At 38.7% G+C, this 12,599-nt stretch overlaps 1 protein-coding gene and 1 long non-coding RNA gene across 10 annotated transcripts in view; both read left to right on the top strand.

Moving 5' to 3' along the window:
- Positions 1–12,599, top strand: part of FHIT (fragile histidine triad diadenosine triphosphatase) — a 530,781-nt gene that overhangs the window by 230,878 nt on the left and 287,304 nt on the right. The window lies entirely within an intron of this gene.
- On the top strand, positions 1,271–12,599 carry LOC104913177. The gene is made up of 4 exons (XR_795180.3): positions 1,271–1,382; positions 9,866–9,968; positions 10,674–10,739; positions 11,267–12,599. It is a non-coding gene; the product is annotated as an uncharacterized LOC104913177 (long non-coding RNA).

The raw sequence follows: 12,599 nt of genomic DNA, 5'->3' as shown, positions 1-12,599 counted from the left end.
AGGGGTCAATTTGTTAGGCACAAAATAGAAAAGAGCCTGTTTATTTCAACCTCTCACGTAAGCCACAATCTCAAGAGAGCACTGCAGCTGAACAGTGTTTGAAACACTGTGGAGGAAGCTCCAGAAATCATCACAGCTGCACGAGTAGCAGACTTCCTTTCCTGAAGGTAGAAGGCTTTGAAATATCCCGTTGTTAGCAAAGTTAATTCTTGGTTTATTTGTAATTAATCATGTGCTGTTGTCTGACAGTACATAATGGAACTACAAAACAATCACTTAGAACAGGAAACAACTGTCAATTAATGCACTAATGAATCAAATTTGCCAAAGGTTAAGCAACTTAGACTCCCAGTAGAAAAGTATTAAATACATAGCTTCTGTGCTCAGAACATTTATACTTTTCAGATCTATTTTGTTTTGTTTTCAAGGCATGGTTCCTCATTATTCTCGTGGTTTTCACTTTGGTACATGCTGATGCTGTACTTGCACGTGTTTATACTATTAAAACATGATTTAATCATGCCTCTGCAGCACAGAAAGCCTGGGCATTTATTTACACAGAAACACAAGAAGGGACTGAAACCAGGTTGGGGCTTCATTCAGCCCTGACTTTAATATTAGTCAGTTGTATATCCGTTGTTGTTTCCAATAGGGTGACTCACATAAGAAATGCGGTGCCATCATGATGTGGGCATGCCAGACAGATCTATTTTTTCGTTGCTGTTTAAATTTGACAATCCACTGATACCTTGCAAACGGAGTATGAAGTCTAAAGTGTACGCGGATACTTTTGTTTGCAGCTCAGGGTACCTGCCACAAGCAGGTGGAAAGAAAAGTCCAAGATGCTTCTGTTTAGAAAAGTCTCTTGGCAGTTTGGTGTTGTGCCACACGACTTCAGTAACCTGCTTGTCAGATTGTTATATGCTGTGTGGTATTATTTCTTGCTACTTTTGTTTCCCAGTCAAAACAACAACAACAAAAAATACTTGCAGCCTTAAAGGCGTCCCTGCAGTAAAGGCTGACAAATCTCAGCTTTTTACTGGTGCCTAGACATGGAACCCTACGTTCTGTGTTTCAGAAGAGTTGGAATCAGATGCAGTAAGATGTAATAAGGGTGTAATCACTGAATCTATGAAGGTTATTGTAGGGGAACCGACAGGTCACAGCTTGAACTAATGATTGAGCACCTGGTGAAGGGGTGTGCCTGGCCCAGGGAACATGGGCAAACTGTTTGCACCTGTGCTCCCTGCTTAATCAGAAGGGGTGGAGGCCCCCTGGGCTCAGATAAGAGCTAGGCACTGAGGGGAAAGCATTTATTGAACCTGGACCTAGGCTGCTTCCTGAGGAGTACTGTGTAACCAGAGGGCCCCTCCATCATCTGGGTGAGTTCATTTCTTCTTTCTCTGTATGCCTGTTGACCTACCTGAAAATACTTTGACTGCTGTCACTAAAACTGGGTCTGTTGATATTTTCTGTTTCCACAACGGGAGTCAAGCTGTGAAATGCCACATATTCCCATTAACCAAAGTGGTTTTGCATTTGTTAGTTGTAGTTTGAAGGCTGCTGTGAACTTAGTGAACTGTTTCAAACTTAGGTGATTAGCATTCACTCAGCATTGTCTTTCTTTTGTTTCACTTTCATATTCAGATTAGTGCATTACTTGCACAACAGATCTCCTTGCCAAAGCCTGGGCAGTTATATTGCAACTTCATGCATCTTTACTTTGCTGCTTGCATTGGGCTGCAAGTTTACCTGTATTTCCTCTTTCACTGTTGATGCAATCTGACTGCCTGATGCTCTTCTTAAAATTCAGGATGTGTCTCATATAGCTTGTTTTAAATGTAGGAGAAACAAAGTGTTTTATCTTCAGCTGGATGAGTAAATAAAAGAGGTCCTTGAACAAGCACTTGGAGTGCCTGCAGGAAGCTGTACGAGAAGAAAGTATGTGCATTTTGTAGGCAAACTGTTTTGGTAATTTCAGCATCTTGGAAACTTAGGCTGGTGTAAGAGAACACTGTAAGAGTTAGGCTACTTCTGCTTGCCAGCTGTGGTTAGCCATGAAACCCAGGCTGTCTTGTTTTATCAACCCATTCTAATTATGGTTTTATTTCCATTTCACTTAAGTAATAGATGTATTAGTTATACCTGAGTTTTGGGACACCTACCATTTTCATACAAAATAACTTTCAGTTGTGTGTAATTATATTATATGCAAAAATGGCAACTGGGGAAAGAACAGACAGCCTTTTAAATGCACTTTTAACGTTATTGCAGTAAGTGATCTTCCGTAGGCTTCACTTAAGAAAATGATGCATAGTTTTAGAGGTGTGCTTGTTTGATAATCTTAGTAAACTGGCTTTTTGCAAACTGATGTTGCATGTATTATAAATGCTTGGAATTAGCTTTCAATATGTCTTTGGAAAAAGTGACTATTTCATATCATATTAATATTGTATCATTAATATTGTACTTTGTACTTGCTTGAGAAGTAGCAAAGGCAGGAAAAACTTTTTTAATATAGAAGTTTGTTTAACAATCCATGCCTGAGCAAGTTGATAACAGAACATAAATAGTAAGCAATGTTGCTATTACTATAAAATATATGTAAGAAGCCTTGGGTTTCTGCTGCTCCAGTCATTTGTCCATTTATTTCTCATTTCCAGAAGATTTCAAGAGGTAAATTTCTTAATATCCAAAAAAGGCAGGGGTGCAAGATGTTATTTTGAAGCTCCAAGATGAATGGGCAGCTGGAGACGTTCCTTTAAAGCACCAGCTGGGAGATGCCATTAAGTGTGTGGCAGCAGCACGTGGACCCACACAGAGCACAACAGCAGACGAGAGAGCTGCAGTCTGAAATATTGTTATGGGCAGGTTTCTGAATAATTTCACAAAGGCACCCCAGGCCAGGAATCTTGTTAGTGGAACCCGGTCTCACTTCAGTCTTTATATCTCCAGCATGTAAAACTCAGTTGTATCCTCTAAAGACTCAGTCTTACTTTTTTATTCAATTCACTCGCTGTGATTGACAAGGACCTCTTCATGAATATGTTAAGAAAGACCTGTTTCCTGGATATTATGTCCTTTCATATCTGTCATAACTAGAATATTCATGATGCTGTTTTTAACAGGCCTCCTATTGTAAAAGAAATATCACGGAAACATGTTCTAGTTTTTATAAAGTCCAGGGAAAAATGAATGCCTTAGGGGCTGATAGGTAAGGGTTTTTTTTAACAATTTAGAAATACAGTGTGACAGCTAGCAGAATATATATCAGCAAGCAGAAAGCTCTTAAATATCACAGTCACAAGTCTAGAACTGATATAGTGGTGGGCATTTTATATGTATTTTTGTTTTTCTCTGATGGCAGTAGCTTTGTAACTTATTATACATTTCTCCACTTAAAAATGCAATTATGAAATCAGACATGCTATTGCATTTTTTATTTCTGGACATGGAAAGTCTTTTTTCAGTCAAATCCTGCTGCAGCTCAGATGTGCACGAGCATACATCTTTGTTGTATGGGAATGCTGGGCTGGTTAATGCCAACTGCTCTTTGATAGTTCCGTGCTGGCAGCTCTGACAGTGAGTTTATCTTGCAGAGGAGAGGGCAGCAAAGTGGGGAAGTTGAAGAGCAGCCTCTTCTGTGTCAAATTAACTCTATTTGGAAAAAATACATCTAGCGTTAGAGCAGGTTAAGTTACTTCTGGAAGACATTTTCTACACTGAAAACATGATATTGTCAAAACAATTTTTCCATTTAGTGGAAAATAATTATTTGATCAAAATACTTCTTTCTATAGTAAGTACCAAGGAATATTTTGAACTAATTTAATATTGACTTGCAGTGTACTTTAAAGCAGTTTTGAAGATTAAAATACAGAATAAGATCTTATTTTATTGTCATAATTGCAGTTTTGTCTTAAAATGCCTTATGTCTTTAATCAAAATTAAACATGTTAGTTTTATTGATGAGTTAAATAGTTACAGTGGACAAATCTATCATTTCTTTTTCCCTTAAAAAAGATGCAATAACTTCTAGGTAAAAGAAATTTTTCTTCCAGCTGATTCTAGTTGTTTCTGAATTCTCCTGGGCTGCAGAAGTGATGAAGGCCCTGAACTTATCCAGTGAAGTTATATCTGTAACCTCAACCATACAACAAATGGGACAGCCTTGATGCCTGTTGTTGTTGTTTTTTAAACAAAATAGGAATAAACCTGAGTACAGCACCATATTTCCCATATGTTCGCTGTGCAACTCATCTTGATGTTTGGTCAGCACAAGGTGGGTTCTCCCAGGAGCTGAGCACTCTTGTCCTCTGCTGAGTGCCCTGAGCAGCTCCTGGTGCCTGTGGGAGCCAACGGTGGTTGCTGCAGAGCACATGGTGTGTTGCCAGATCAAACTTCATAAGGTTGGGGAGAATGCAGAAGATGCTGACCTACAGGTGAAAGGCTTTGTATCTTATTAGCAATCTTAGTATTATAGAATCCCCTGAAGTAAATCACTCCTGATCATAAGGCATGAAAGCAGCTCTTCCTAGAAGCATGTATGATCAGCATGCCTAGGAAGGTCTTTCCTATATGTCTGGAGTAGTGAGTCTTGCTGGATACTTTTGCTGCCAGAACTAAAGCCATGTATTCTTCAAGGAGGAGTAAGTCTTATGTACCCTTGCCATTTTGGGTTGCAATCAGATGTCTTCTCAAAACTCTAGTTTTCATGGGACAGCTTTATGGTAGATAGAAGAGATTCCAGTTTGCTTTGATAACACCGATCGCTGGGTGTAAGAGATTATTCTTCTACATCATTGTCTCAAAGCTTGCTGGGGACACAGATGGGCAATGAGAACTACTCTAGGAAGTAAATTTTGTTTTTACCTCCAAACGGGTTTCTAATAGGTTTATACTTAACACCAGCTTTGTACCAGAAGTTGCCGAGGATTCGCTTTGCATGCCTCAATCCAAACAACACAAGGGAAATCATAGGTGCTTATTTCTACTATGCTTTCTATCTGAGCAGGTTTTGCACCCTGCTCACGTTCAGCAGATTTTGTACAGGCATAAGCTATATGAGGTTGACCCAAGGCCTGCAATATGCTGTGCATGTCCTAAGGATACTTGTATTGGAGGTATTAATGTTTTATTTCTGATAGCTAATAGGCTCTTAAAGACTTCAGGAACACTTTACCTCTTTAAGTCACTGGCTTTGCATCATAAGTCACTGCTGATTCATTGAGATCTCAACATAGGTTCACAGGATTTTTCCACAGGCATCATTGAACTAAATACTAAATTACCTTGGTCTTTGTAACCTCTGTCTCTAGCTCTAATGGCTAAAGGGGAAATGGCAAAGCAGAGCCTGGGTGAGTTAAATCTGGATGCTGTCTGTCTAAAACATGATTAAGTAGGAAAAAAAAAAAAAAGGAAAGCAATCAAAGTGGTGTTTTAATGCCAAAAGCAGTGACTAAAGAATGCTGCTGGCTTCTGTCTTAATCCATAAAAATCCCACAGCCGGAATGTATATGGAATAATCCTATATGAAAGAAACACAGGAAGCCACATTGGCTTATAACAATCCATGGGTATTAAGCCATGCTTGTCAGCATTATAAAACAAAACAAATCTCAAACTAAACAAAACAAAAAAATAGTTTATGACTTGCAGTACTGTATACGTGGATTTCTCCTTAGGTGTATGTGACTGCATTTCTGGATCTGGCAAAATTCAGATAAATCAAAAGAACTGTGAACTTACTTTTGCTTATCATAACATTTGAGTTAGGAATTTTCTCCTGATTTGAATAATGCATATAAGTTAGCGTTAAATGAGTAGTAGAGTAATTAAAAAAGTAATAATGGTCAGGATCTATGTATGTTTGTGTAGAGGTTCTGCACTGCTGTGAAAGTTCCATCATTTAGGCATTGAGTGGTTTTAGAGATGCAAGAATAAAACAGTTTGACCAGTTCTGACAATAATTTGAAAGCCCAGACAACACAGGTAAATGCTCTTTCACTCTGTCTGAAATTCACAACAGTGTATCTATGGAATATCAGTCTTCTAGGATTTCTACTTAATTCTTCTTGGGTGTACAGTTTTCTGAAGCTGCAGACACCACAGTGATGCATTTATGTGAGGAAACTGGAGCTAAAAAGTCAGACAATTCTATGTTTGAAAGTATGCACAGCCTGTGCAGATGGGAAGTGCTGGTGTGAAGGATGAGAAAAGAAGAAAACTGATAGCTGGAACAGGAGAGAGTTGAGCAGTTTCACTGAAACAGCAAAATGGCAGGGAGAAGCAAATTCTGAGTTGGGGAGAAAAGAAATGGCACTGAGAGCTTTTTGGCAAGAGAAAGTGAAAGCAAAAGCGTGTTCAAAGAATGTCAAAGTTAAATCTGGAATGACTTCTTGAGATAGTGGCTATTTTACTGTGTAGCACCACTTAGAGCATCATGGAGAACCAATTAGGCCACGGCCTGGTGCTGCTTCCATGGGGACCTTTAACTGTGGTGTGGACAATGCCGGAGATGCTTGGTGCATTTACAGCAGATGCTGCTTTTCCTTTTGTAGCTGAAGGAACTACCCTGAGTGGTGACAGGGCAGTGCTGCTCACTGTGCCCATCTGTCTATTGGATATAAAGCAAGTAGTTCTGAATGACTTGTGCCTTGCAGCTAGGTCAGATGGGCCTCAGTTCCTGATGAAATCTTGGTGTCTGTCCTCAGCCTGACTGCAGGGAGTATTTTAGTGCTGTATTTCTGAAAACATACGGAAACTTTTTTTAGTGTACTGCAGCATTCTCCTAAGAAATAATTGTGAGATGAGTAGGGCAGAATGTGAGCAGTCAATTTAAGTTGAATGTAGCATAAGGTGATATTTTCCCTGTTGTCTCTGAAAAGAAAACAGGAAAACATCTCACCAAATAAATTTCACAGCGAACGAAGCAGCTCATCAACTATAACAACTATTCCATAAAGCATTCACCTAAAGTAGATGTTTGGCTAGCCATCATTTTAGAAGATGGTAGAGAAAGAACATTGTGAGTCTTTTGTACAGCACCTCTAATTCTGAATAATTAGAATGGAAAGACTTTCAAGTTGGCTTGAAGTTTTAGGTTGTTATATAAATAAGTTCACAGGAATCTCAAATGCTTTACATAAATCTGACAGCAACTATAAAAGGCTTTTGAACATTTTTGTTGCCAAAGTCCCAGGGATTGCTGGAATCTTAAATAGCCTGTTTTAAGCTTCGATACAGAAGCTTTTTGTCATGTTTAATAATGTGGTGAATAATTCCTCTTCTGTTAGTAGTTTCCACTTTTATAATCCACAAGGATCTTTGAGGCATGGAAGTGGTCTATTCTAGAGCCATAAATGTTAGGGGCCTTTCCTACCCCCAAACTCAAAACAGGTGTTTTAAGTTCTCTTTTTATTAGCCTGCTTGTTTTTTGTGCCTAGCATCTTCTAAAGAGCTGTCGTTAGAAGATGCTAGAGTGAAAAGGTTGTCAGTTGTCTGAGGGAACTGTATTTGAAGTATCGAACTATTGTACTAACCACGAGGATAAATACATCTTGAAACCAAGCTTGTAACACCTGACTTTATTAGTGAGAAGTTGACAACAGCAAAATGGTGGGATACATGGCTCAGACTCTGCCCAGGGTGTCTGGTTAAATGAGAGGCACCTATATGTTTTTAGGGGAACTTGTATTGCAGTAATAGTTAAAAGCTGAATTCATCTTGGAAGGGCAAAGCACAAAGTCTGTTTGCAGAGCTCAGAAATACCTGTGCCTGTTGTCTGTAGGCGAGATGGGATGTTGTTGCTGTGGTCACTGCCAGAATGGTAATTCTTAGAGCTGCTGGTTCAGAACTTCATTTCAATTTAATAGAAATGAGTGAAGCCTTTGCCTGCTTTAGGTGCATTTTGTAATGTCATTCTTAATACGAGTAATGCTGTTCCTGTACCCCATGCAGGTCAGTTTTTCAAATTGGTTTCGAGCTAGCTATTACAGTTCTGCTGGTGTTTTTTTTTTTTTTTTTGCATGCTCTTAAATGGCATTGATATGTGTTTGTTGCAGTCCTAAAGCAGGCTGCAAGAAATCAGCTTTCATAGGTAAACAGGTAGGTTCTCTATACAGTCTGCTTGTTGAAATTTGATTTGCAAGCATGGGAACGTTTGAATGTGCTTAACTTTGTGCATTGTGAATAGGTCTTGGGAGTATTAGGATTTAAGAGAGTGTTTATGAAAATACATCTCTATTGGAGTTAAACAGTTTTTCTTTGAAGTTCTATTTCTTCCTCTTCATTGCCACCATGAAGCAGCATTAATTCCCAGTTGCGCTGTGGAGGACTCATTTGGTAACAAAACCATTTCAGAAAGTATCTTGCTGTATAAATATTGGAATGGTAAATGCTGTTTTTAGGGCTGCACATATCAAATGGTATTTATGTTGTTTATTTCTGATAGCTGAAGTCCACACTAGAGCTTTTGGGAAACCTTAGAAATAATCATTCTCGGTTATGTGAGTCTTCTGAATAGTGCCTAAGATCCAAAATCAGGGAAATTGCCACACATTCATTTTCTAATAAAAACAACTAAGATATTTTAGAATAATGAATCATGTATTTTCAAATCACTCTAAAATGAAGCTTGCTTAATTAGAAAACAGTATAAATGGAATTTTCATTTTTCTGATTGAATAAAAGGTTTATCTGTGTATTTTGAAACCTATTACTGATTCTACCTCTGTGATATTAATGCTTTGCATTGTTGAGCTCTCATCAAAAGACACAATAAAATTGTTTTCTTTTCATGAATAGATCTGTTTTGCAATTAGACCTCTCTCTGCCACTTATTATTGTGTTCACCACTTTCCAGTGTTTTCTCTTTTATTGCGTTCTTTTATTTGCTGTTGTACACTTTCTGGGAGTAATTTTTCCATTCCAGGGAAACTTTTCCATTCTAGTTTGTTTAGTTTTCTTTAATCTCCTTGTATGATTCTACAGACTAGCACAGCTAGGCTGTGTCCTCCCCCCACACATGCTCTTTATTGTATGGTCTTCTTATTACGCAATTTCCAATGTCTTATGGCACACTCTTCTACCTCACTTTGCTATTATTTCCAACAGATTTAACATTCAGCTGTCCACATCCTCTTTATGGATATGTGTAATGTATGGTTGACAGTACCATCCCATTAATTTTTAATAAATTGGCTCTTTATCCAGTGTTATCTAATAAAGATAATTATCAGAGTGCATTGTCATACTGTAGTGCCCACGTAATTTTTAATATTCCTTACTTCATGTGCATAATCCCAGATTCTCTTCTACTGTAGTATACTGTCTTAATCACATTTCTGTTATGATGTTGAAAATCCACTCATTTCACTCCTAATACCTTGCTCAGGATGAGCAGTAAATAGCACAGGAGTTTGAAGACGTTCTTGAAATTTCTAGCCATCACTGGCACTCAAGCTCCTGTTTTATTCTTTTTTTTTTTAAGTGCTGCTAATTACTAAATCAAACTGTAAAGTAAACCAAACCAGCACATCTCTGCTGATTCATTGAAGTCTTGGTGTTTCTAATTGCTTGTCTTTCATAATGGCATTCGCTCAGTGTCCACTCAATAAGTGGAAGATCTCTCACAGGCTAGTTTTTTTCTTAGGAAAGTGATATTTTAACTTCTTGAAGTATATAACCTCTTCTTTGTGCTGTGAATAATGCTGCTTCCCACTCATGCTCTAAGCTGTGCAAGTGTAGCTTTAGCACTTTTAAAAGATGGGAATGAATGGATTCAATGGAGGAAGTGTCAGTGCAGCAGCAGAACCAGGCAGCATAGCTGCTGGCTCTCCACGTGCACCTTTCATTTTCTTTCCAGAGACAGTTTCCATGAATCTTACTCAGCTGAGAACTGCCAGAATGGCCAGAAATTGTGCTATGTTGCAGAGAATGTGGGGTGGAATAGGGAGTGATGCTCACAGGTAGGTTTCCTTCACCCAGATGGTCATAGCCTTCAACCAGTCCTGGTTGGAACCGAAGACAGGAATGGAAGCATTACTGAGCAAATACCTGATTTCTGATAATAGAGGTGCAGATGGTAAACGTAAGCCCTTTGAATTTCATACTGAGTATAGATTGCCTTTTAAAACTGAAATTGCAACTTCAGTATTAAAATGGACTTCTGTTCAAGTCCGTGAAGTTGGTTTTCTGTCCCAGCTTTGCTCTCTCCTCTGATTTTGGTGAGGACAATAAATACCTTCCACTCTAAATACTTAGTATGCAGTTAAATGTTAACCATCTGCTGCATCAGCTTCTAGCCTGTCCTTACACTGGCATCTCTCACAGACTTCATTTCCCAGCCTATCCCCGTGGCTGCTCCGGAGGCAATATCTCCTCGTGCCTTCCTGTGCTACCCAGCCTATCTCCTACATTGCTGAGGCACGTTGTGCTTCTTGCTTGCCTGGGCAAACATAGGAGGGTCCTGACCCTCCTCTTTGTTGCAGCACCTCAGCATGTCCCACTCTTTGCCCTCAGTGGAGGAGCAGGGCCCTGGGACACAGTGCTGTGATTTAAAGGTTTTTCTCTGACCCATGTGGGCCTGTCAGAGAAGCAGTTTGATTTTTATTACTGGAAAGTGTAGATGTAATCATGATCTGATAGGCATGTGTTTTGTAATTGATCTTCAGATACAGGCAGTTCTCTGGGGAATAGAAATGTGAAATTGCCAGTTGGATTCTGAATACTTCTGAAAGGTATTTGTCTATTTCTTTCATAAGAACTAAAGTGCCATCTGTATATCAGTGTATATATGAAGTCCCTTCCTGATAAGTAAAAGTGGCTCTTAAAACTCAGGAGATAACATTATTTTAATTGCTGTCTTGAACGGATGCTGACTGTCATCATTATTAATGCTAGCTGGATTTGTGTTACTGTTTGATGTATCAGAGAGCAGGGTTTTTGTGCTGAAACAAAGGCATTTCAGTTCTGAGTTGCTAAAATGCTTTTTAAAACAAAGTTTTATTTTAAAAGAAAATAGTGATTAAAAGAAAATCGCTGGTAGATTTCTTATGACAGAAGTGTCCCTATCAGATCCTTCTAAAGCTGGAGACAAAGATAGTGATGTTCCACGCACACGGTATGTGGGGAAGCCTTAGTAGCTTCTCAAACTGTAAGAATCTGGCTTTTGGTTTGATGTCATGTTTTCAGAGGGCTTTGTGCTTTTTCAAGACCTTAAGATAATGTGAAATATCACTTATGTTTTTTGGTGTCCTTTAAACAGAGATTGCAGAATAATATTCATCTACAAAGAACATCGTTGTCGCTGAATCTGACTGAGGGAATGAGACAATACTGACTGAAACAGGAAAAACAGCTGATGGATTTCTAGCCAAAGAGCTGTGCTATTTGTCTGGTTGCATCTGCACTGTAGGTGGGGGCAGTCCTTGTAGTGGAGCTGAATCACAACTGTTTATAAATTCAATACCCATCCAGCAGCTGGAATTTAAGAGCTAGTCTAAAATCTTCAATTTTATCTACGGTTCATTTTAGTTATTTTAGAACGAAAAAGAACAACCGCAGCTCTTAGATATTGGCTGCTTCACAGAGAAATGGTTCTTTCCTGTAAAGGAGATAAGACATCTCCCCAAGCCCACTGGAATACATCTTCTGCTCCTTAACAACGCTATGCCATCGTTATCCTTTATTTCCCATTTTGCCTAGAAATGCATCTGTATTTTTTTTATTGTTACTAAAAAAAGAATGTCATATGCTGTAACATTAAAATATTAGTAATAATTTGAAATAAAATGACTTGGTGGTATATTACAGTGAATGCGTTTAAGACAGCACTCTTGCTTTGTAATTTTGTTTCATTGGCTCAAAAACTAGCAGCTGGAAAGGCTGAGATGATAGGGAAGTTCTGATAAAACCATCATTGATTTCAGTAGGACTGGGGTGTCACTTCTAGAAATAATTTGGTTGTAATTGTTAAAATGGGGTGAACACATAACATTCTCCACTGAGTATAGAACTTTTATTTATTTATTGTTTTTAGAGCTTTGATTGGAAGTTTATGATATTCTGAGAAATACGTGGCATTAGTTTTGTTTCAGAGCAATCTGCTTGCTAAGTAGCTGCTGTCTGGTTTGTGCAGGATTTCTGCTTCCTAAAGTTATCCCATTAGCTTAACTGTTATCCCATCAGAAGGAAAAGAAGGGCAGTTATTGTAAGAAGCTGTACAGATGCTTTATCTCACTTTAGCCAAGAAAGCAGTATTGAGTGAGAATGGGAGCAAAATCCCTGAGAATACATAGCAGCTATTTCTGTATGCTGTCCCTAGGGGCAGAAGCCTTTATCCATTTCAAGTCCTTTTAACTCTCTCCTGTAGGCCACGTTTACCTTGTGAAAGAATTTAGTAATTACTTGTGTCACCAGCTTTATGTGCTTCAAAGTGAAGATATATGATTTTACAAGAGACATTAAAATCTCAGTTGCATGTGCTGATGATTTCTGTGGCTGATGCCTTCCATCTTGTCCTGCCCACTCCCGTACCTCTGTCATCGCTGCTGGTGCTTTCCCAGGCAGTGCTACTGTGGCACTTCTGTTATGGTTAA

This window comes from Meleagris gallopavo, chromosome 14 (genome assembly GCF_000146605.3).
Source record: "Meleagris gallopavo isolate NT-WF06-2002-E0010 breed Aviagen turkey brand Nicholas breeding stock chromosome 14, Turkey_5.1, whole genome shotgun sequence".
NCBI lineage: Eukaryota > Metazoa > Chordata > Aves > Galliformes > Phasianidae > Meleagris > Meleagris gallopavo.
This window is presented reverse-complemented; position numbering and strand designations above follow the sequence as displayed.